At 46.2% G+C, this 22,839-nt stretch overlaps 1 protein-coding gene across 12 annotated transcripts in view; it reads right to left on the bottom strand.

The window, feature by feature from the left end:
• The window catches only part of CHL1 (cell adhesion molecule L1 like), a 131,734-nt gene that overhangs the window by 69,099 nt on the left and 39,796 nt on the right, over window positions 1–22,839 (bottom strand). The window contains exon 1 of one of the 12 annotated variants that reach the window (XM_010390256.4): window positions 14,874–15,079. The exons of 10 other annotated variants lie outside the window; for them this stretch is intronic. The gene's annotated coding sequence lies outside the window, so the exon portion shown is untranslated. Of the gene's footprint in view, window positions 1–13,746; window positions 13,867–14,873; window positions 15,080–22,839 lie in introns of those variants that run through there. One more of the 12 variants, XM_019280387.3, reaches the window with a different exon arrangement.

The raw sequence follows: 22,839 nt of genomic DNA, 5'->3' as shown, positions 1-22,839 counted from the left end.
GAAAGAGAGCCCAGGTCTCAAAGCCCCAAGCAGGGAACTGGGGACCCTGTGATGGCAATGCCAGTCTGGGGGGATCAGAGAGCAAAGCAGCAAAATCTGCATTTGAGAGCATTTCAAACCTGCCTGAACTCCCCAGGCTGGAGCCACAGGAGGAATTTATTTCAAAAAGAAATATTAGGATCATATCACCAGGCAGTTTTAAAAAATATATATAAATAAGGTACATTAAGGCAGACGAGGGTGTACAAACTGTTCAGCACACGGGCACAGGAGAACTCAGCTTGCACCAGGGTGTATCCTCTGAGGGCAGCACAGATGCTCCTGATTGACATCAGCTTCAGTGGTGAATAAAAAAAAAAAAATAAAAATCTGATCTTCTGTTTCCATGGGAAACCTGTCGAATTCCACTCATGCACCACAACACCTCCCTGCCTTTCCAATAACAGAAGCAACTGGTGAAGTAAAACAAGGCTGGGGCCACTCTCTGTTTCCTGTCTCAGGAAAATCTTTCTTGGGGGGATTTATTAATGTGATTTACACGTTTATAAATATCACCAAAGAACTGCAGTTCTGTGAGCTTCCTGAGAAACAGAAAACTACAGCATCCCAATCCCCCTGCTTCCCTCAGATCCACTCACCAGAAACCAAGGTCAGTGGCACTCTCCTGGGCACCAGGCAAGTAAATCCAAGCTGACAGCACACACAGATCCTTCAAACCACTGGAGGAATCAGGGAAGCCTGAGAGCTGTTCTAAAATGCCTCTTACCTTATGGAGCAGCCAGAAAATTAAATATAGAGTGAAATCCCCAGGTGGGCTTCCACCCCCAAGAGACCTCTCCAAAATCTGAGCACTGTCAGGCTGAACTCACCAAAGCAAAGACAAACAAGATTCCTCCTCTGGAGTAGCGCCTTCAGCAGCTCCTAACCCAGGTACACATGAAGTTTCTGTTTGCTAATTTTGCCTGCTTTTCTTTTGTAATAACAGCATTTCTAATTTTGCAACTTTGGCTTTATTAGCGTGAAAGTTGTTTTCATTCTCAGCTTGGCTAAGGTTTAAATGGGCTCACAAAAGCTTGCTGGGCACAAGAGATTCCACTTTCACACTCAAAGAAATCAGTGTTTTCAACAAATACTCTAAGCTTCTATAATCCAGGACAAGTTTGGGCACCCCAAGCGTCTGGGAGCGGCTCTCACTCGCTGCAAGATCAGCTCCAGGGCTGCTGAAAGGAATCTGCAGGTGAGGACGAGCCATCCCAGGAGCTGGTTGTTGTCTCCAGCACCACTTCTCCCCTTCCCAAGGGACAATCCAGGACCCCAGAAAATACCCAGACTGGTGCAAAGTGTGGCTCATCTGTTTTTAGACCTGGTGGAGAAGCATAGGCAGGAGATGCCCAGGGAGGTTTGGAGTCCCCATCCCTGCAGGTGTCCAAGGAAGGGCTGAAGGTGGCACTCAGAGCTCTGGGCTGGGGACAGGGTGGGGATGGGGCACAGCTTGGACTCAGTGATCCTGGAAGTGGTTCTGTAACTGCTGTGTAGACGGGACTGGTGTTGCAGAACATGTTCCAGAGCCTCACCCAGCACCTGCTGGTGACCCCTACACCCCAAAATATTCAGCTCAAACACATTCCTGCACTATGGGGCTGACCTGTGTCACTGAAAAGCTCCTGAGCAGCAGTTTAGCCACAAACAGTGAGAGGGTGGCTTTAATTTCACTGGAAATCTGGCATTACCTTTGCGCCAGGCTCCGCAGGGATCACGGGCTGAGGCGTAACCTGCAGGGAGAAACGACACCACCCTGACCCCAAAGCCACCTCAGCTCCCCTACAGGTGACAGAGCCAGGATCCCACGTATTCCCCACTCCAACAGGTCTGCCTGGGAATGTTTCACTAATCCTGAAGCACAAAAAGGCTTAAAATACCTGTCAGTCAGGCTGCTCCCCGCTGGCCTCCCCGCAGCCCTCGCAGCCTTGCTGGGAGGATTGCTATTGAGATCACCAGCGCTGCCAGCGTACTGAGGAAAATTAAACCCCAGCCGTAGAAACAATAGCTATTACAAAGTGTGTAATCAGCAGGAGATGGGATGAATGTTTGTAATTCCGAGGTGTAGAAAACGTTTTTAAAGTGCCTTTAGTCTCATCCATACTTCTTTAATATTTTGCTGCCTAACAGTGGCATTTTACAGCCAGGCCACAACTTCAGTGAGGTACAAACTTGTGGAGTATAATGTCAAGCTATGTGGTAGAGTCAAGTAAACATTTGTAGTAATTATATGCCCAGGAGATTTCATCACCTCAGAGAATTAACAAGCAGCTCAGTAAATTACACATCGCTCGATCTGCAATTGCTGCAGCTCCAGCCAAGAGCTCGGCTCCATCCCCAGCAACCCTGACACGACGTGTCAGCGCATGGTGCAAACCTGTCAGGCTGTTATTGTGCACTCACATCAGCCACCACCTCGCCTCACAAAGCTCCTTGTCAAAGGTTTGAAGCACAGTTCTCTTTCCAACCAGTAAAAAGAGGCAGTCTGCTCACACCTTGTGATTCGCGCTAGAAATCGTTTCCACTTTGGCTTCACCATAGAGCTACATTCAAAGGGATGAGCTCGATGTAGTCCTAATCCCAAATGGGTTTCTGGAAACACTGCAATACTCCCAGGCTCAGGAGATGCAGGCTGCCTGTGGAGCAGCGTGCCCAGCCAGCAGGAGAGGTTCTTGCTGCACACATATGCTCCGAAAGCACTCACTCTGCACAAAGCTCATTAAGCGCGCTGACAATCATCCTGATCATGCAGAAGCCAAAAGCTACTGCCTCTCCTGTTGGAAACTCAAGCAATGAGAATGGCTGCGAAGATTTCCAAGGGAGAAAACGCAGATTGCTTTTAAATATCTCTTCACAGACTACCCCAGCCATGCCAGGGTTACCAGGCAGAGCAATTACAAACAAGCGCCTCGATTAGGAATTGGACACAGCAATGAATTGCCCAAGCAGCTGCTGCACTCTGGCTCAGAGATGAGTGCCCTTTAGCGTTTGCTAAAGTGATTTCCTACAAAATCCCTGTCATTTGTCAGGCCACTACCTGGAAAGTAGAATACACTTACAGGACTCGCAGATTCATCACCGGCTAATTCTGTTTTCTGAACAGCAAAAACAAAAAGGAGACAATGCTCAGCCATCAACTTCTTTCACATCTTACATCAGTTTGAAGACAGGGGTTACTGCTTCCACAGAGAATCACAGAAGGGTTTGGGTTGGTAGAGACCTTAAAAATCATCCAGTTCCACCTCCTGCCATGGGCAGGGACACCTTCCACCATCCCAGGGTGCTCCAAACCCTGTCCAACCTGGTCTTCCAGGGATCCAGGGGCAGCCACAGCTTCTCTGGACAACCTCTTCCAGGGTCTCCCCAGGAAGAATTTTTCCTAATATCCCATCTAAACCTACTCTCTTTCACCTGAAGTCATTCCCCGTGGATACAGTACTGCTGCTAGCAAGAATTTCTCTTGCTTCTTTCCAGTCCCGTGAGATATTTTTCTCTCTCATGAAGGTATTTGCAGAGTTCTATAAGCTATGAACCCCTGCGACCTTGCCGAGCTTTGTTCATGGTACAGTAGGAAAATATTTTGACAATGGATGTTTTAGGATTTTAGCCAATCACCCCAAGGGGTGGCTGATCCTTTGTCCAATTAGACTATGAAGAAAAAAGTCTATAAAAGAGTTCGTAAAATAATAAAATGAATCAATCTTGCTGCACAGTTCTTGCCTGCTGGATCTTCTCTCCTCTCCTCCTCCCTATGGCTGTGGGACACAGTAATAATTCCCCCTGTCCTGTCCCTGCGGGCCCTGCAAAAGTCCCTCTCCAGCCCTCTTGGAGTCCATTTAGGCACTGAAAGGCACAATGAGGTCACCCCAGAGCCTTCTCCTCTCCAGGCTGAACAATCCCAATTCTCTCAGCCTTTCCTCCCAGCAGAGCTGCTCCGTCCCTCACGTCCAACACACCTGAAGCTGACAGCCTTGGGGCTCCATGTGGGAGATGCTGCTCCACTCCAGCCCTCCCAGGGATGAGCTGAGCCCCAGCCTTGCCTTTGCACCACCTGACCTCTGCAGGGACAGGAGCTAAAAGGTGGAGACGCAGCCGGGGATGTGAACAAGCTGTAACGACAGCGAGCTCCTTTCTGACACAGGAATTTATCTGTTCATTTATTTAATTTCCCTGGCAAATTTAATCCTGCTTCTAATCCTTCTGGTTGCAGGAGTGATGTGCTGGAACTGCATCTCCGAGCAGAGTCGACGCTAGCACTCGAGCATTGTTTTCTTTCCCTAAATGACTAATTTATATTGTGCATTCTCTAATACCACAGCCATCTGCCAAAAGGTGTTCAAACCATCCACACTGCAACAGACTCTATTAATATGCATTAAAAATCACATTACAGTTGACATAAGCCATTTTTGTACATGCATATGAAAAATATGACTATTATGTTTAAAACTTTCAACTAATCATGCATCACTGGTTTTCTCCCTCTGAGTTTATAATTTAAATCTTTAAATGTTTTAAAGCAGCCTCATCAAGCCAAGATTTCTGATGGCTGTGGAGCTGAGACAGCCCATTACAGTAACAACAAGAAAACGAAAAAAGGAAAACAAATAGGAACCTGGTTTTCGAGGGGGAAAAAGAAATTATTTCTAGATGGCAATAAAGTAACAATAATTAAGAAATAACGTGCATCTGCTTCCTTCATTGTTTGCTCTGATACTGGTCACGGTGCAGGGATGGGGTGTGACATAAATCTGTCCAGAAGGACATCGATGGCCAGCAGACACAGCAGCTGTGACAGATGACATGCCCAGAACAGACAATCAGAGGTGACTTTGTACAAGCCAGCAGAGGACCAGCCCTGCTAAAAGCTGTCTGAACATCAGACCCCATCCAGCCCCCCAGCACAGCTCTGCCTTCTGCAGAGCACAGCAAACGTTCCCTAATTTCTATTTCACTCACAATTTCAGGGCTTTCTCTCAGCACTGCTCATTTAAAACCTTGGGACTCACCAGCCTGAAAGCTCTGAGCAGCTGAAGCCCAGAGCAGGGGTACAAAGTCCCCAGTCCCTGCAGAAACTGCTCCTTGCAGGCATCTGACATGATGGGGACCAATAATCCAGGGATTTGGATGTGTGCTCACATTAATGCCACCAGCAATCTGTGAGCCCAGGCTCTGGGGGGCATCTGAAAATCCCAGAGTGGGTTTTGGGTTTTCTTTCCGTGATTTGTGTATTCCCCCTCAAGAACTTAAGAAGCAGATCCTCCTGTGGAAGCCTTTATTAGACTTGCTGAGCTTTTTCCCACCTGAATTACTTTTTGTGAATGTTAATCACTGCCATTACAGTTTATTGTCTGTCAAACACTTACCTCCCTTACCGCACATCCTCCCAACCAAGAAAACAAATTAAAACAAAATTAAAGCAGCTCAGGAGAGAAAACAGGGAACACAAAACTGGGCACCATTTCATAAAGAATTTTTCCCAGAAACTCAGATCCCTTCCCCATTTACCACACTCCTCATTTCCAAACTATTTCAACCACCTTTTCCTGAAAGTGTCTTCAAGAGCAACTCTCCAAGAAGGAGTGCAGTGCTCTTCCCAATGAGGTGGGTGAAAACCTCTGGATTCTCTCCTGAGTCCAAATTTTTATCCCAGCCCTTCTTCCAGAACCACTGAGTAAAGCACCAGCTATTGGAATCCAAAGTGCTGCCAATAAATTATTGCATTCAGAGCTGAAAGGCGAACTGGGAAAGGGGATGAGTACAACAGAAACAGGTTTTCCTAAGGATTTGGAAAACCTTTGAGTTTCAAGACTGAAATGTATTAATTGCTATGAACTTATGAGGCTAAAATTATCTGGAAAAGTCATGCATGTATAAATCCAGAACCTAAGATTAAGATGCTTCCTTCTTTATTCCTTATTCCAAGATAATCTCATGTAGTTTATGCCCTGTTTTCTTTGGTGACCTGGTGCCTATTAAATTTCCCAAAGTGCTTCATTGCCCTTAGCAAGAAATATAGCCCAGTGAGGAATTCTAACACCTGAATTCAGGTTTTATGATTAAAATACAAAAAAAAATTCCAGTTCTCCAGGGTTTTTTGCAGTGTTAGTTGAAGCATGAACATGTGCTGAAGAACCTTTGGAGAAATAGCTGGAATAACCAAGAGCCATCACTTTGTAAATTCATCTTTCATCTGTTCTGTTCCTACACCTGAAGGAGCAACTTCATGCAGGCTTGCTTTTCTTTCCTTTAACATTTCAAGTGTCACAGCCTGGCTCATCCTGACACAAACAGCTGGAAAAACACTCCACCCACTGCCATGGATCAGCACCAGAGGCACCTGACACCGTCCCAGCAGAGCTGCAGCATGGGCCAGGCACCCCAAAATCTCCTGGGGTCACGACCAAGGACAGGGGCTGCTGCTGCCCTGTCACCTGAAGCAGCAATGTGAAAGCAACATCCTCTGAATACTCCAAAAATTCCCCTAAGAAAACCCCAAACAACCAACAACCAAAACAAAACAAACAAAAAACCCCAAACACCCCCCTGCAAAACAACAAAAAAAAACCAAAACCAACCAAAAAACAACCCATAAAAACAACTCCACAAAAAAACAAATAAAAAAAAAAAAAAAAACACCAAAAGCAGCCCCAACTCCTTTCAAATGTATTTCATTGCAGATATTGATGCTCTTTTCCCTGAATGCTTATAAAAAGAGAGATAGCACATAGGAAACGTGTTTGCACCTCTTCTGAACCACAAAACATCGGCTGGTGTTCAAGTGGGTTTCAGATCCATTGTGTTAAAGAGCAGATTTGAATTCCTCCCCAGCATCCCTCCAGACAGACAGATAATACTGTGATTAATTTTAATCTATCAGAGTAATGTTTAAATATTAACAACAATCATGCCCAGGTTCATTTCAATTATTAACACTTGATTAGCTATTAATTGATTGTATTATTTTTTCATCAAGTGCTGCAGTTTGTCCCTAGGACTGGTGCTTTTCCATCTCCTTCCTTCACCCTGAATTCCCCCATGCCCTGGCTCTTGGTTGTAACCACAGCACCCAGGAGTGAGAAATGAGCATTTGTGGCAGAAATTTGGACTTTTGAGGACGTTTTTTTTTGTATGAAATGAAAATATCTTTCATTCTATCACTTGTTCAACCTCTATTTTGGTTTTTTTTTTTTGCTACTCCCAGCCAAACTCCAGCCTAGCAGAGAACAGCAATCACCTGCCCAGGTGTCTGCTGCACTGCAGGCCTGCCTTTGCACAAACCTAAGAGCTTGCTTTTAAATTAAACTTTAAATTACATCATTTTGCAAAATATTTAATCACACAGGAAGCAGAATGTACGGTTTCTTTCAGGGGAGAGCATGTCCTGATAAAGAATTCTCTTTGACCTGCCTGTGAGGAGCTTTGGACTTGAAAATGCCCAGACCCATAGGACGCAACTTCCACGACAAGAATCTATAACAACAGGGCAACTTACACAATACTCATAATTAATGGTTATAGTTAATAAATAAAATCAACTTTTACACCTTTTATCCATCTTAAAAAAACCCTTTTCAATACTGATTTTCAAATTGCTGCTGATGTCCCTCAGCAGAACTAAGACCACATCCTGAGGGAGTTACACAAGCACTGATTGTGGTATCTTGGGGTGAACTAAACCCCGAGTATGGCTAAGACAAGAAGATTTCACACACATTTATGGAGATTCTGCTCCTGTTCTGGGAAAACTGCCACAGAAATGCATATGGCATTCAAGTGCCGTTGTTCTGGAAAACATTTGGCATTAAAGGACAACGGGCAGTCAACATTTGCACACACGCTTAGAAACAAATGGGATTATTTGCAAGAGCATGTGGGGACAGCACAAGGGGGAATGGATTCAAACTCAGAAAGAGCAGGGCTAGATTAGATATTACGAATAAATTCTTTACTCAGAGGGTGGGCAGGCCCTGGCACAGGGTGCCCAGAGCAGCTGTGGCTGCCCCTGGATCCCTGGCAGTGCCCAAGGCCAGGTTGGATGGGGCTTGGAGCAGCCTGGGGTAGTGGAAGGTGTCCCTGCCCATGGCACAGGGTGGAAATAGATGATCTTTAGGTCCCTCCCAACCCAAATAATTCTGTGATTCTATGAGCACATCACAGCACAAATATTAAATCTGAAGGGGAAAATTCAGGATGGAAAGTTGCATGAAAGCTGGTTTGGAAGGATAAAGGAGTAAGACAACAATCCAGACACACAAAGGGGCTCTGAAGGTGAAAGAGAGGATATAAATAGCTCTAAGAAAGAAAATGCAAACCATCCCTCTCACCTTGGCTGCTGTGTTATCATGACATCCCCCTCCCTGCTCCCTCCCGCCACAGCAAACCCCCCCCCCCAGCACAGTCTGAACACAGGGATGGCCAGTGCCCCTCTTTTCCCTCCTAACACAGCCATTCCTCACTATTCCACACTTTTAAAACACAGGCCAGGCTGGACGGGGCTTGGAGCACCCTGGGACAGTGGGAGGTGTCCCTGCCCGTGGCAGGGGTGGCACTGGATGGGCTTTAATGTCCCTTCCAACCCAAGCCATGGCACGGTTCTGTGACACTGAAACAAACAGCGATGGACAAGTGGCCCAGCTTTGGGAAGAAGCCAGCCCAGAGCCAAAGCTCACAGCAGGAGCCAGACCCTGCTCATGATGCATCCCAGATTCCATCCATCAGCACAGGCAGTGAGAGCCCCACGGCCAGGAGCTGCTGAGCAATGGAATGAGCCACAGGCAAAGCGCGGGCGCCCTTCACACCCAGGAACTAAAAGGGTACAAGTGGAGAGCAGGGAGAAGAGGTTTTGAGTTCCAGCACATCAAAGGCTTAGTGACATTGAAGTAATAAGAAATAATGAATACTTAACTCCCAGTTCATATTAAAAAACCTATTAATGTTTTATTTTGTCATCCATAATGAAAATAGGAATTGGGCTCGTGGTTCTTAATGATATCAACGGTGTACGAGGAAAATTGCTGGGCCAAAACCAAGGCAGGAGTGGGCAGCCCTGGCAGCCTGGGTTTGGACTCTGGCAGCCTCAGCCACAAACCAGCACTTCTCTGCACTCTGTGAAAAGTTTGTGAGGGCAGAACATGAGCTCAGGACAGGATGATGTGGATTCCAAATCTCGAATCTGACCCTGCCACTGCAGCCCTTCCCTTTCCCAAATTGCTGTGGTGTCTTTAATTAGGGAGATGGTCTTGGACAGGAGGCAGAAATTCAAATCCCAGCTCTGACAGACTTTACATAGGATCTTACTGAACTTTGTTGTGTCGTGATGCACTTTCTTCTTCCATCTTCTGAATACCTGCTCACGTTCATACCATTCTCAGGATGGGACCTGTGTGCAATGAATGTAATCCCTGAAATTCCCATGCATACACAGGTCTATTCTAATAACAGTACATTAAATCCTAACCTATTTAAACCTTATTTTAAGGTGCATTTGTTCCAAATTTGCCAGGAAATCCAGGCTGTTAATTACAAACAAAAGGATGCTTGAATCAGCCTTGTACCAGCTCACAACTGTGACACGGAGGTTTCACAGGAGGATTGACAGCACCTGTGATCCTGTAAAAATGATGAACTAAAGTGTGCAGGCCCTAAATAATGTGAGTAAGTGCCCAGGGTATTCAGCAGGGTGAAAGGAGTGGAATTCTACACTTTCTGAGCAGGGCACACCATCTGCTCCGCTGTGGGCACTCAGCTCACACCCTCCACGGGCTTCCAGTGCAGCTGAAGTGACACCAGGAGACAGGAGGACATCAGTGACAATCACTGCCACTTGGGTCCTCACACTCTGCAGCTTCCAGGGAGCTGGGGGGAGAACACACTGAGGAGTTCCAGCCACAGCTCCCGTCCGGAGGGACTGACGGGAGCGACAAGGCTCATGCAGTAAAACAGCGGAGATAAAATCCCGGATTTCCCTTCCCAGAGCAGTCAGTGACAATGACACAACACAGAGCTCTCCCAGTGATCCCTTCCTCCTGCTTCCCCTGTGGTCTAACAGGCAGGATAAGGTCACACTGGCAGCACTGATCCTGCTCTCAGCACAGCGTTCCCACCCTGGCACCACTCACTCCTCTCCAACTCCTCAGCCAGGGAGCCAAAGCCCCCCCTATTCCTTACTCCTTTGGTGCTCTTCCCTCTCTCATTCCACCAGGACCCAGGCAACAAAGCTCACCCATCCCTGGAGAACGCAGAACTGCAGCAGGGTGGATAACCAAGCCTGGGGACACATCTGAGTTTCAGAGAACACTTTTCCCAAGCTGGGTTCAGCCAGTCCAGGTTTCAGCTTCCCTGCTGTAACTCCATCATTTATTACGTGCCAGGCCCTGCCAGAGCAGATCTGCTTTGCATATCCTATTACTTATCTGAGCATTTAGCCACAGGACCCTCTGGAGAGCACATTATCAAAGATTAGGGACTAATTTGACCAAAGACTTCCCTGGAGAGCAGCAGTGCTCCCGTGCAGAAGACACAACTGCTGCTGCAGCCCAAGGGGCAGGGATGAGCAGAGAAAAGGTTGAACCTTCCTGCTTTGGGTTCTCTCCAGTTTAAACTGGCCACTAATCCCTAATAATTTAATTTATTTGCATTAATGGACCAGGGAGTCAATATTTGCACTAGCCTATTGCACAAAATATGTTGACACGTTTCTTCTAAATCTGGTTCAATTTCATTTCTTAATGCTAAAGCACCTTTATTTCACGAGATATAGGGAGCCTAATTAATATTTCATGCTTATTACTTAGGCTCAGCCTCACAATAATCAATTCCTAAACCCAGGGCTCTGCTCAGAGTATTTAATCTTTTGGAATCTTCAGTGCACCTCCGATCCTCAATGAATTTACATCAAGCTGATTTGTTTCTATTCTCATACCTGAACCCTTATTGCTAATTAGAAGAGGAAAATAAGTGTATTGTTGTCTCTGCAGTTGGGGTGTTTATTTCGTCTCCTCCTCCTCACGTTCCTCCTCTGCACTTTTCGCCTACAAGGCATAAAGTACTGAGTGATTTCCAGACACAAAGTTCCTGAATTTAATCTAAATTAAGCCCCATGTCCAATTTGATAACAAATCCCTGCAATGTGACTATTCACACTGGGTAAATATGGCATGATTGTAATTACAAACTCAAAAATCATAACACGAAAGTGTTGATTAATGCTTCAAAGCAGATTTTCCAGCATTCTGTACATGGAATCCATCTGATTCATCCTGTATGTGGTTCCTCTGTTTGGCCTCAGGCTAAAAAATTAATTTTTTCAAACTATTTCTTCCCACTATAAATGTTTCTGCTGGGAAAATTGGCCACTTTCTTTCTTTCTCATTTAAAGATCTTTGAATTCAAGCCACACAGCCAATAAATATGTCTGGAGTTCATTATTTTCTGGGCACACCAAGGTGGTTTTTACTGTAACAGACATCACCCCTGAGTGGGAATTGTGACTTTGGGAAGTTGAGTTGCTAAATTTCAAAGGAATCTCCTATAGGAAGAATCAACAAGCAGTCAATTTTTTTTTTCCAAGTCCTTTTCTACAGCCTTTTCCTGCAAGTGAGGAAGAAAATGATGGTTGGAAATGCTCCATTCCTACTCCTAAACACTGATAAAGCTGGCTAAACCAAAAATATGTTCAGATTTATTTCCAAGTCTAAGTCGGAATAAAATCACCTTTCTGGAGTGCAGGAGCATCCTTCTGACCTCCCCTTCTAGGAAAGAGCTGGATTCCCACATCCTCCTTTTCCAGGAATCAGCTCTGAATATTAGGCTGAGCTTTCCATCCTGCCAGAGCAAATCTGGGCAGCCTCAGCCCATCCAAATGCTGCTCCTGTGAGGGGTTTGGGAACCTGCACTGCTGATAATTAACATCCCCTCTGAGCTGGAGCATCCCTGCTGCCTTCCCTACCACAACATGCAGCATTTTAATATTAAACAGCCACAGGGGGGAAAAAAGAGGGAGGGGATGGGAGGAAAAAAAAAAAGGACTGTTAAATTCTTAAGTTTTGGTGCCTGAAGGAGATCAAATCCAGTCTGAAAAGATCTGTCTGGACAGTTATGGACAGAGCTCTCAGGGCTCGGTGTCAGCTCAGACAGATGAGCTGGATATTCACAAATTCCTCACCCACCACTCATAAATGACTTTTCTTCAGCCCAGCAATCAGCAGCTGGCAAACTGGGGGGGGAAATAAGGTCCCACCTAAGCAGAGCTTTTCCTGTACATATTCCATGGATTCTGGGCAGAGTGTGCAGTGAGGGGGTGAGGAAGCCGTGGTTTCAGTCATTGCTTTCATCAAATTTCATTTCTTTGCAGCTGCAAAAGCCTGTGCAAGGAGAACTAAAGCTTCTTTTATGGAAGGAGGAGTGGAAAAAATTCCAATCACCCCAATGCTCATGGAAAATAAGGTGAATTCTATAGAAAAGTCAAATCCATAGGCACTAAAATTCCCTCCTCAGTGGTGTTATTTGCCAGGCCTTCCACAGATAGATGGGAAAAAATCATTGATCTAATGCAAAAAATTATCTTCATTAATATGAAAACCTAAACATGCCAGGGAGGGGCATTCTGAAGTTTTATCCTACTGGATCCTGCTATTCCTCTGGAGAAATGTCAGCAGAGCACTGAGCAGACAGGAAAGCTGGAAGACTGATTAAACCACGTTTAAAACCATGAGAACATGCAAAACTGAGTCTTTTCCAGGATCATTAAAATAAACCTTAATTACAGAGCCCACGTTTATCTGTGTCATCCGATGTCACAATACTTCAAGGTTGATGATGAGGGGAAAAAGGCAAAAATCCCCAACAACTGCATCCAGCAGCAGAGCAGTATCTGCATTATTCATCATCGGTCGTGCAGTGACAGATCCAAAATAATTAGTATTATCCACATTAACTTATGCAATTCCCCTGCCTAAAGAGAAGCCATAAAGAAATGTAAAGTAATTATAAAGCAGAGATGCTCTGGATGGGCTGGGAAGTTCTGGTGGAGCAAAGCTTGGAGGGAGGAGGAAGAACAAAACTTGTTAATAACATGGAGTGGCAAAACAATGCAGTTGTTAAAGGAGAAAAGTAAATGAATTGAAAATTCTGGTGTGCACGTCACAGATTAGGAAAACCTGCGACTTTGCAGCAAAATGGAAAAAAAAAAGAAAGAGAAAAAAGTAAAAGAGAGACAAAAATAACACTAGAGAAGAAACAGAAAAAATAAACAAGATATAAATAAGTATGTAGAAAAGATTATAAAAAGGTATATTTTATGTTCTTTTAGTCTGCGCTTTCATAACAAAAACCTAGGACAGAGTCCAGTTAAGCATGGAACAGAATCCTGGAATGATTTGGGCTGGAAGGGACCTTAAAGCCCATCCCATCCCACCCCTGCCATGGCAGGGACACCTCCCACTGTCCCAGGCTGCTCCCAGCCCCAATGTCCAGCCTGGCCTTGGGCACTGCCAGGGATCCAGGGGCAGCCCCAGCTGCTCTGGGCACCCTCAGGCTCTGCCCACCCTCCCAGGGAAGAATTCCTTCCCACTATCCCATTAACCCTACTCTCTTTCAGTCTGAAGCCATTCCCCCTTGTCCCATCACTACTTTTTCCTGATGAAAATCAGAAACTTTTATCTCTGCAAGGACTTCTGTCTGAAAAGATAATTGACATTTACTTACTGTCCATACAGAGCCAAAGGTAGAACAACCACTAAGCTAACATCAAAGTTAGCAAGAGATTCCTGTGGACTTCAGCAGAGTTTGGCTCCCACCTCCAGAAGGAATTGCAAGAAACTCCAGCAGAGTTTGGATAAATCTTCAGAAGCTGGAAGGGCACTGCCTTGACGTGCAGCTGCCCCCATTTATTACAAAGACAGAAAGAAGCTGCTTTCCCTCAGAAGGAGCCAAAAAGAAAAAAAAAACCATCAGGCAAAACCTGGCACATCCCAGAGCAGCCAAATCTGGAGCTCATTACCGGGAGCGCCTGCACAGCCCTGGGGACTGCACCTCCTCGTGCCAGCTGGGAATGTTCACAGTCACAAAGGGTTGTGGTAGGACACTAAAAATCCAAGCAGTGCTGAAGAGAAGCTGATTTTCAGCAGAGGAAGTCAGATTTTTCTGAAACGTCCCCACAGACCACCTGTATATCTGAGTTCTCCAAAGCTCAAATGTATCAGAAACATGCTTAACAAAGAAAATCTGGTGCATTTGGTCAGCAAACAACTGGCTAAAAATCTCCTTCCTCTCTGAACCTTGTCAGAAAAGGTAAAAGGGATTGTCCCAGTAAAGGTTATTTCAGATGTGTTTTAAGAAGCAGGAAGCAGCAGGCACTTGAGAATAAACTCAAATGTCTCAGCTCTGCCCATGAGCTCCGAGGGGACATCAGGTACAGCTGGGAGATTGACAAAGCAGGGTTTGTTGAGAGAGATAAAAGAAAAGAAAAAGAAGAAAACCCCGTAACAGCAACAACAAAACCCACAAAACATCTGGGCTAAGACTGCAATTCAGAAACTCTTCCTTTATAGAAAAAAATCCTGACCTTACACCGAGACGTGGAGTAACCAAGGCTCTGCTACAAAACTGCAAAGAGACAGAGAGAAGGTGGAGAGCCAGACAAAAACACAAAACACCAAGTCTGTGCAGGGACACAGCACAAACATCTCCCCAAAGGGCTCTGACCCACCACAACTCCCAAACCCTGTCTCGCACTCCATGAGCCAGACAATATCTCACATCTGCCCCTTTCTGGGCATCAACCAGCCATGAGACCCCCAAACCTGCCTTTCACCAGCTCAGAAATTCCAGACCTTCCTGGGGTAGCCTGTGGGCTTCTCCTCCTTCTCCTCACTGCTCTGGATGGCTTTGGGACCTCTCTTGTCCCCTCATGCTCCTCCTGGGTTGATGCTGCTCCTTCCCGCCAGGACACGGTGCTGCCTCTGCCCCTCGGAGCAGCTTCCCCAAGGAATCCGGACTATTCCAGGGAATTGAACCTGAAATGCTCTGCAGATGCACTGAGTGGCCATTTAAGCAGTGAGTCATCTTCTCTGGGAGCCTTTTAAGGAACGTGGCTGGCACATTTTCAAGGTGCATTTCTTAATCCCGAGTTTTGCAGTTTGCAGGGTGATACATCCCGGAGCTGGGAATATGGATCATATGGCAGCAGACCACATTTATCGGGGGAAGAGCATTTAGCACCAGATTTTCCTGTATGGCACTTGCAAAGGGTGATCCTAAAATGTCTGAGTTTGTCCTTGTGCTCTATTTCAATTAACTCCTCCTCTAAAGGGAGTCAGTTCAGCTTGGCCAAGAAAGACTTAAATTCTATCTCCTGTTGCAGCTGAGCAAATGATATTTGAAACATTTTTAAATTGAATTCCTAAACTCTGCTCATTTCTGTCTCTGACTCCCAGAGCTGTCGGAAACTTTTCCAAAGCTTTTCTTTTTTTGTTTGTTTGTTTTGGGGGTTTTTTTGTAACTACCAGCATCCTATCCCCTACACCTGCCTTCACTTTCTGGGGGGTTTCTGTTAAGATCAGCCTAGCAATAAATTTTATACAACCAAATTACTGAAAGTACCGTGGAACTCTGTGTAATTAGTGTGTAAATAATTAACACTCAAGTATGATCACTTCCAACGAGTCCATCCTAGGCTATGATGGCCTCTCACACAATTTCTCTTAGATCACTATGAAATACTGCTACATCTTCATTTTTCCACTCTGAATCTGCAAATTACACAGAGGACCAGGTTCTTCCCAGGAGGATCTCAGGATGCACCAGAAGACCCTGTACCAATTTATGATGTGTGACACCTTTTTTATCAATTACATTTCTAAACAGTAAATTATTTTTGATTATTCTGAATTTTCTAGAAGCCAGTGTGCACCTGCCTTTGCTACGTCACCAAGCTGCTGCTTCTCTGCAATGCCTGGTGAGATAAAAGCCTGGAAGTGTTTTTATCCCTCTTTCCAAAGAGCCAGTGGGCTGCAGATGGGTGAAAGTGGCAGAAAAAACCCAACCCAAGTGAGTCAGAGAAATCTGATGATTCATCCAAACCCAAGGGAAGAGGAAGGAAATGGTCTCATATTTTCTGTAAAACAAGTAAATAATACCCAGTGCATCCAGGTCACTAATTTGGGCAACTCAGCAGGGAACTGGAGAACCTCTTCCTCAGAAACAGTCACAATTAACAATCCCTAATCACTAAGAAAGCTAATTCCTTATGTTACACTTCTCAATAAAATGAGGTACGATGGAAGTCTGGAGAGATTAATACCAAAACAATATTCCAAAATATACACCCAGTAACGGAGCAGGGATGAGCACCAGCTTGGTCCCTAAGGATCAGGATGCCAGCCTGTGCTCTGATGTCAGAGCTCCCACCTGAGCTCATGGAATACAATATTTATTCTTCCTACATATAAATGTACACCAATGATCTGTATGGACACTTAACTCGCAGCGAGACGAAGAATTAATGATATTAATTAGATACTTTATAACTGAAAATCTCTGTTCTTTGCAATTCTACCTCTCTACAGCAAAATGCTCCCTTATCCTTTCACATACACCCAGAACTAATCCAATTCCTTTAACACAGTGATCCTTTTCCTGATGTGTTTCTCCCCAAAATGTTGGCACAACATTCCTTTGCTGCCTCGTGGCACAATCATCCTCCCATCACCAGCACTCAGACCTCGGATATTGCCTCCTGTGGGATCCAGAGGGGCACTTTTCCTGCAGGCACAGCTCTAAATACCAGCTCACTTTGTTCTGCAGGTGTGAGAATGACTTTGAACAGAAAAAAGTGTGATGAGAAACCAAAGCTCAAGTTAATCCTAATACCAGGCAACCTCTTCTCACTGATCTTTAATACATCCTGCAAGAAGGGAAAATAAAGTTTCAGGGCTGGCCATTGCCAGCAATCCTCAGGAGCCCAAAGGCTACAGCTCATGATGGCAACTTCAAAAAAAATCTGACAAAAGCATTAGGAGTTCTGAGGGAGACAAATGTTTGTGTTCCAGCCCCTTGGCTGAAGAAATCCTTTAATGAGTTGCATCAAGAACTGCTCTTCGTTGCAAAGCAAGTAACAAGCAAAAGGTTTTGCCAGTGCTTTCTGAGTGTGGCTGTTTTGGTGTCCCACGAGTGCCTTGGCAAGGCTAAAACACAGAAAGATTTGGTAAAGCTACTCCTTCCCAAAATGCTGCTTTTAAAATTAAAAATGCCTCTGTTATCATCTTCATGGTGAAATATTCATTTATTCTATGCCAGGCTGGGCTTTCAGAGTTTTACTGAAGAATTCTGAACTATCCAAATTCCACCCCAGTAACCCCCAGCTCTGGGGACTGACCCAGCCTCACCCACCAGCCCTGGGGACAGGACAGCAGCACCCCAGAGGTGTTGGGAGACCCCAAAAACACCTCATGCCCAGGAATTCACCAACATTCTCGCAGATAAAATCTCAAATGTAAACCCTTCAGAGAAAGATGAAAATCCTGAATAATGAGCAGGGGTTTGGCAAAAACTGAGCATCTTGATTTGGGGAATAAAGGTTATAATGTTGAAATGGACTGGATTCGTGAGAAATGCCTTTTTTTTTTTTTCCCCTTGCCAAAGGGGAAAAAAGAAATGCTCTTTTCTGGGACAGCTTGTTGAGGAAATGAGGCTCTTTCCACTCATGCAACCTGTCCCATCCATCCAAACCTCTCCATCACTGGCAAGCAGGGGAGCTGCAAAAGAAAGAAACTCCAACCAGTGCTTCCACTGAGTAAAAAGACATGGCAAATTCTGTTTGAGAGCAGCTGACTGGCAAATCTCAGCGTGTTTGCTGGCAGCTCGGGCAGGCTGTGCAGAACACGGCCTGTGAGGAGCTCAGGACTATCTCCTGCCTGCTGGGGAAGGCACAACAGGCACGAGCTCTGCCCCGTGCAGGGACTGGGAATGCCAGGCAGTAGGAAACCAAGACAGCCTTTTAGGTTCACAGGTTACAGAATATCTTGTTTTGTCAGAAGGGCTCAATTTTTAATTACCAAGAGAGAATTGCTTTCCCTGTTATTTCGTGCTCTAGGGTTATTATTAACTTTTTAACATAAATCTGCATTGTAGAACCGTAAACCTGAGTTGGTTAATGAAAACAACCACCCTGTAGGGACGCAGCAGCTCAACAGATGATCAAAAAGCCTTTTTTGCATCATTAATCTGCAGGATTTCATGAAAGAATTAACAAAAATAAGCATTTCTCTAACGCAGGCATGAAGCATCCTTGAAAATATCAATCCCTCCCCCAAAACCAGTTTGCCCAGAACCACTGCACAGCAACAAAGAGTCCCTCAAATCCGAAATGAAATCATTAAGCAGCAAGAACTCAGGGGAGAGCTCTCCTTGCCCAGTGGAAGAGGTTTCATAGCCCTCCCATCTGCACCCTGCACTCGTTCATTAATTCCCAAATGAGCAATGGCGAGCGCAGACAGTGTCCCTTTGTCTCCTGGCTGAGTCCCTTGTTAGTGAGTGTCCCTTCACCCCTCTCCCCGAGACACAACTTGTGGTGTGACGACAGAGACCTCGTGGGGAGCTCCAGCCAACGCAAACTGACCGAGAAAAAGGATCACGGTGATTCCTCAGCAGCCTCTTCCCAGGGAAAAGCCGCTGGGGCCGCATCCCGGCGCCCTCACACCTTCCAGCAGCCCTAATCCCACAGCCAGCAAAGCCCCAGCCCTCAGCTCATGCAGGAATCCACTGAGCATCTGTCGGTGCCTGCCTGCCATGCAGCAGATTACAGGGAAACAAGCCTTGGAAAAGCTGTGCCTGTTAAATCTGAAGAGCCGTAACAGCACCCAGGTTCTTGAATTTAATGAGGCAACAGCACTTAGGGCTGACTCTTCCTAAATGCATATACGCAAATAATTCCCTTGTAATGAACTCCTGAGGCAACTGCCTTTGCCCTTCCTGCTAATGATAATAAATTCCATCCAAATTATTCCAGGCACTGAACAGCCCCTGTCCTGTACTTAGCCCTGTACAAGGACAGCGGAACAGCTACACTGAGGGGAAAAGGAGCATCAGGCCACTGAGCAATAACTCACTGCGCCCTGGTTTGCCACACTCAGACATGAGCAACGATTTTGTTTTTGGCAGGACAAAAGATGCTAAGCTTGGCAGGGAAGATTTAAGAAGAAACTGATTTTTTTTTCAAATGGAGTAGTGAGGAAATATGCAAAGTGAGAATTCTCCAAGAGATAACTGCCTGCTTGGGAATCCTATTTCCAGGCAGCCACAGAAGATGGTACAGCCAAATAAACAGATTAAAGCCCACGGGCTGTCGGTACAACTGAACAATGATCCGTCTTAGAGATGCTCTGGAATAACTTCTACTGCAGCAATTTATGATGTGCCTGACAGGAAGGGTTTGGAGGGAACATGCCAATAGCTCAGCAGCATTTAAAGAACATCCCCAAGTTATTTGTCACATCTCTGTCAGGCCCGGCTCGGGTGAGGTGCTCCATAACCACAGCAGCTTTTAGAAACTGGAGCTGCAGTGACTTTCAAGCCTTCTGTTGCTGCCAGGTGGTTGATTTGGTAAGGCAGGGTGTAATTCTGGGAGTCTTCTCAGCCTGCACTTGCGGCACAGAAAGCAGGGATCCATCCTGGGCATCCCTATGGAGCAGTGAACGCCGGAGCGGGAGAGGAGCTCCCAGACACACAGCAACTTGTGCGATTTCCTTGTCACCACCCGAGCACTGTCACAGACAGGAGAGGTGAGCACTGCACTGAACACGTGGCTGGGGATGGAAAGGCAGGGCCGGTGCTGCCCAAAGCTGGGACGTCCCAGGGCAGGCAGGGAATGGCCAGTGCCACCACTGCCGCCTCGGCACCGGCTGGAGATGCGCGGTTGGGTTGTTCTTTCCTGGAGAAACCTCAGCCCAGTGAATCCCACCCAGATCAGGAAACCCATCCAGGAGGGATTGGAGCATCAGAATTGGGACTCAGACTGTCAGGAAACAAGGCAAGTCCTCATCACATTGTTACAGCAGGGATTACTGTAACATGCCTATATCAAACCAGGAGTCCCGTGGAAAAGAAATACACATGGACGGATTGTTGGTAGATGTTTCAGAGATGTTCATTTCCCCAGCCCATGGCCGGGCTCTGCCGAGGAACCCTCACAGTCTGGGCCGAGGGTCCCTGCCCGCACAGGGAACACAAACCAGCAATGGGGAACGAGGCTGCCCAGGGGCAGGGAAACACCGTGCCTCCCCTCAGGGCCCCTCTCCCAGGGCTCCATGGCGGGGGGAGGAGACCCCAACATCTCACCCGTTTATTTTTAACAAAAGAGATGTAAAACTTAACATTGAAAACAACAAGGACAGTTTCAAAACAAAACAAGCCACCCTCCTGAGTCTTTGAATGTCCAAACAGATTCTGTGGAACATCTTAGGGCTGACAGAAGGGGGACAGAACTCTCTGAGCATGCTTTGTGGGGAAACTGAGGCAGGAGAGGGTTTAATTTCTTCCCTCCCCCTTTTCATCCCCCACTCGGCATTGGAAAGGGATTTTTGGGGAAACAATTGGCAAAGGTATGGTTTTGTGAGGGAAACCATGGATGAAAAAACGGATTGGGAATACACTGGAGGTAATAGGATATAGGGTAAAAGGGAAAGGTGGGATTAGGAAAGGGAGACTGTAGGGGGGACTTACAATGGAGATATTGTCTAACATGACTATGATTGTTAGCATATATACTGCCTTTTACAGGAACACCATCAGGCCCAGTGACCTGCGATGCTTGTAACCCTTTTCTACCTAGACCAATTTTGAATTCTACCAGCTCTCCATCTCCCAAGCTTGGGATGCATTTTTCAGGGTTATTCTTTTTAATAGCAGTTCTATGCACAAATATGTCTTGCTGGTTGTCACATCTCGTTATAAAACCTAACATAATTTTATTCAACATTATACCATTTTACTATCCCTAAGATCTTAGTTACTATGATCTTTTCCTTTTTCCGAGTAGCTGCTGTTTTCTGTCTCGCTGCGTTTTTGCTCTCTCTTTTGGTCGCTCCCGTGTTGGAATTGTCGGGGCTGCTGGTGCCTGCGCGCTCTTCCCGGGGTCGCTTTCGGGGCTGCGCGGGCCGGGCCGGGCCGCGCCGCTCAGTTCTCCGTGCGTCGCCTCCTCTGGTCGCAGCTTCGCTGCCGCTGCCAGGCGCTGCATCTCAGCCAGGCCCCTGAGCGACGACCCCCCTGCGCCCTGCTCCAGAGTGCATCTCGGCTGGGCGCGGCTCCGCTCCACCACCGCCGCCGCCAGCGCGCCGCCCCTCTCGGTCGGGCGTTCACGGGGCTCGCTCCACCACGCGCTGCGCGGGGCCGGGCGGGCACTGCCGGGTCCCGCTGCTCCTCGCTCCGCCACCGACACTGCGGCTCGCGTGGCTCCGCCCGCACGCAGGAACTGCCTCGCTGCTGCTCGCAGAGCGCTCGGTGCACGTGGCCTGGGCCGCACGGTCCCTGCGCCAGGCTTCCCTTCGTCAGGACACAGCTGACATTGCTCAACAGTCTCAGTAATTAAATAATATTCACGAAAATATTCTTCCATCGGCATGTATTTTGACTCAAAATTTAACTGTGTCCAAACGGTGTTCCAAAAGTCTTTGGTAAGAATTAAGTTCCAAGCAACATAGAAAAAGTTCTTAAACAACCGTGCCAGGAAGTGTTTCAGTTCTTTTTGAGCTTGAATTAAGCTAAAATTTACAAATCGTTGTTCAAGAATCATTTTAAGTTTAAGATAAATGTCCATATGCGGCTCTGAAAGCCAAGAGTCTTCCCACGGTTCCTCCATAGTTTAGATATGGAATAGCAAAGCAAAAACAAGAAGAGGAATCCAAAGTTTCTAGGGTTTACTCACTCAAATCAGTCGCTCAGGGATCGGGGATCGTTCTGCTCTCAATTCTCCACCATTTGTTACATCAGGCATTACTGAAACACGCATATATCAAACCAGGAGTCCCGTGGAAAAGAAATATATATGGACAGACAGATTCTTGATAGATGTTTGAGAGATGTTTATTTCCCCAGCCGCATGGCCGGGATCTGCTGAGGAACTGAGGCAATCACGGGCTGAGGGTCCCTGCCCGCGCAGGAAAACACAAACCAACAATGGGGAACGAGGCTGCCCAGGGGCAGGGAAACCCCATCTCTGTCCCCTCAGGGCCCCGCTCCCAGGGCTCCATGGCGGGGGGAGGAGACCCCGACATCACATCAACACCCAGTCACTGCTGCCTCAAGATGAAACATTGGCAGTGCCAATAGTTTGGTTCACAAATCCCATCTTCACGCGGTCGCTGTTTGAGGCCTCCCAAGTCACCACAACTTCAGAGAAAATTGCAATTCTGATTTCTAGACTGATCATCTTCCTAGTTTTTATTAACTTGATATTCTACCTGATAAGGAAAAAACATTAACATAAATTTTTTGGGTTTTTCTTCTATTCCTCAACTGACTTTTCTGGGTTCGTCCCACTGACTTCGTTAGGATCCTTGCACATGAGGACTGTTATTTATCTGAACTGGCTTCCAAAATAAACGCCACTGGTAAATTAATTCTGTAATCCTCTTTATGGCACAGGATGCAAGTCTGTATACATAGCATTTGCTTATCTACTTTTTGCTATTAATTCTTACATTTTTAATCACTTTCCATTCTCTGGCATTTACCTATGCTATTCTGTCAAATAATGAATATAGAAAATAATTCGATAGCATCTCAGTCACTTTCAAAAAATGA

This window comes from Corvus cornix, chromosome 12 (assembly GCF_000738735.6).
Source record: "Corvus cornix cornix isolate S_Up_H32 chromosome 12, ASM73873v5, whole genome shotgun sequence".
NCBI classification, from domain to species: domain Eukaryota; kingdom Metazoa; phylum Chordata; class Aves; order Passeriformes; family Corvidae; genus Corvus; species Corvus cornix.
The sequence above is the reverse complement of the archived record's forward strand: the minus strand, read 5'-3'. Positions and strand labels throughout refer to the sequence as shown.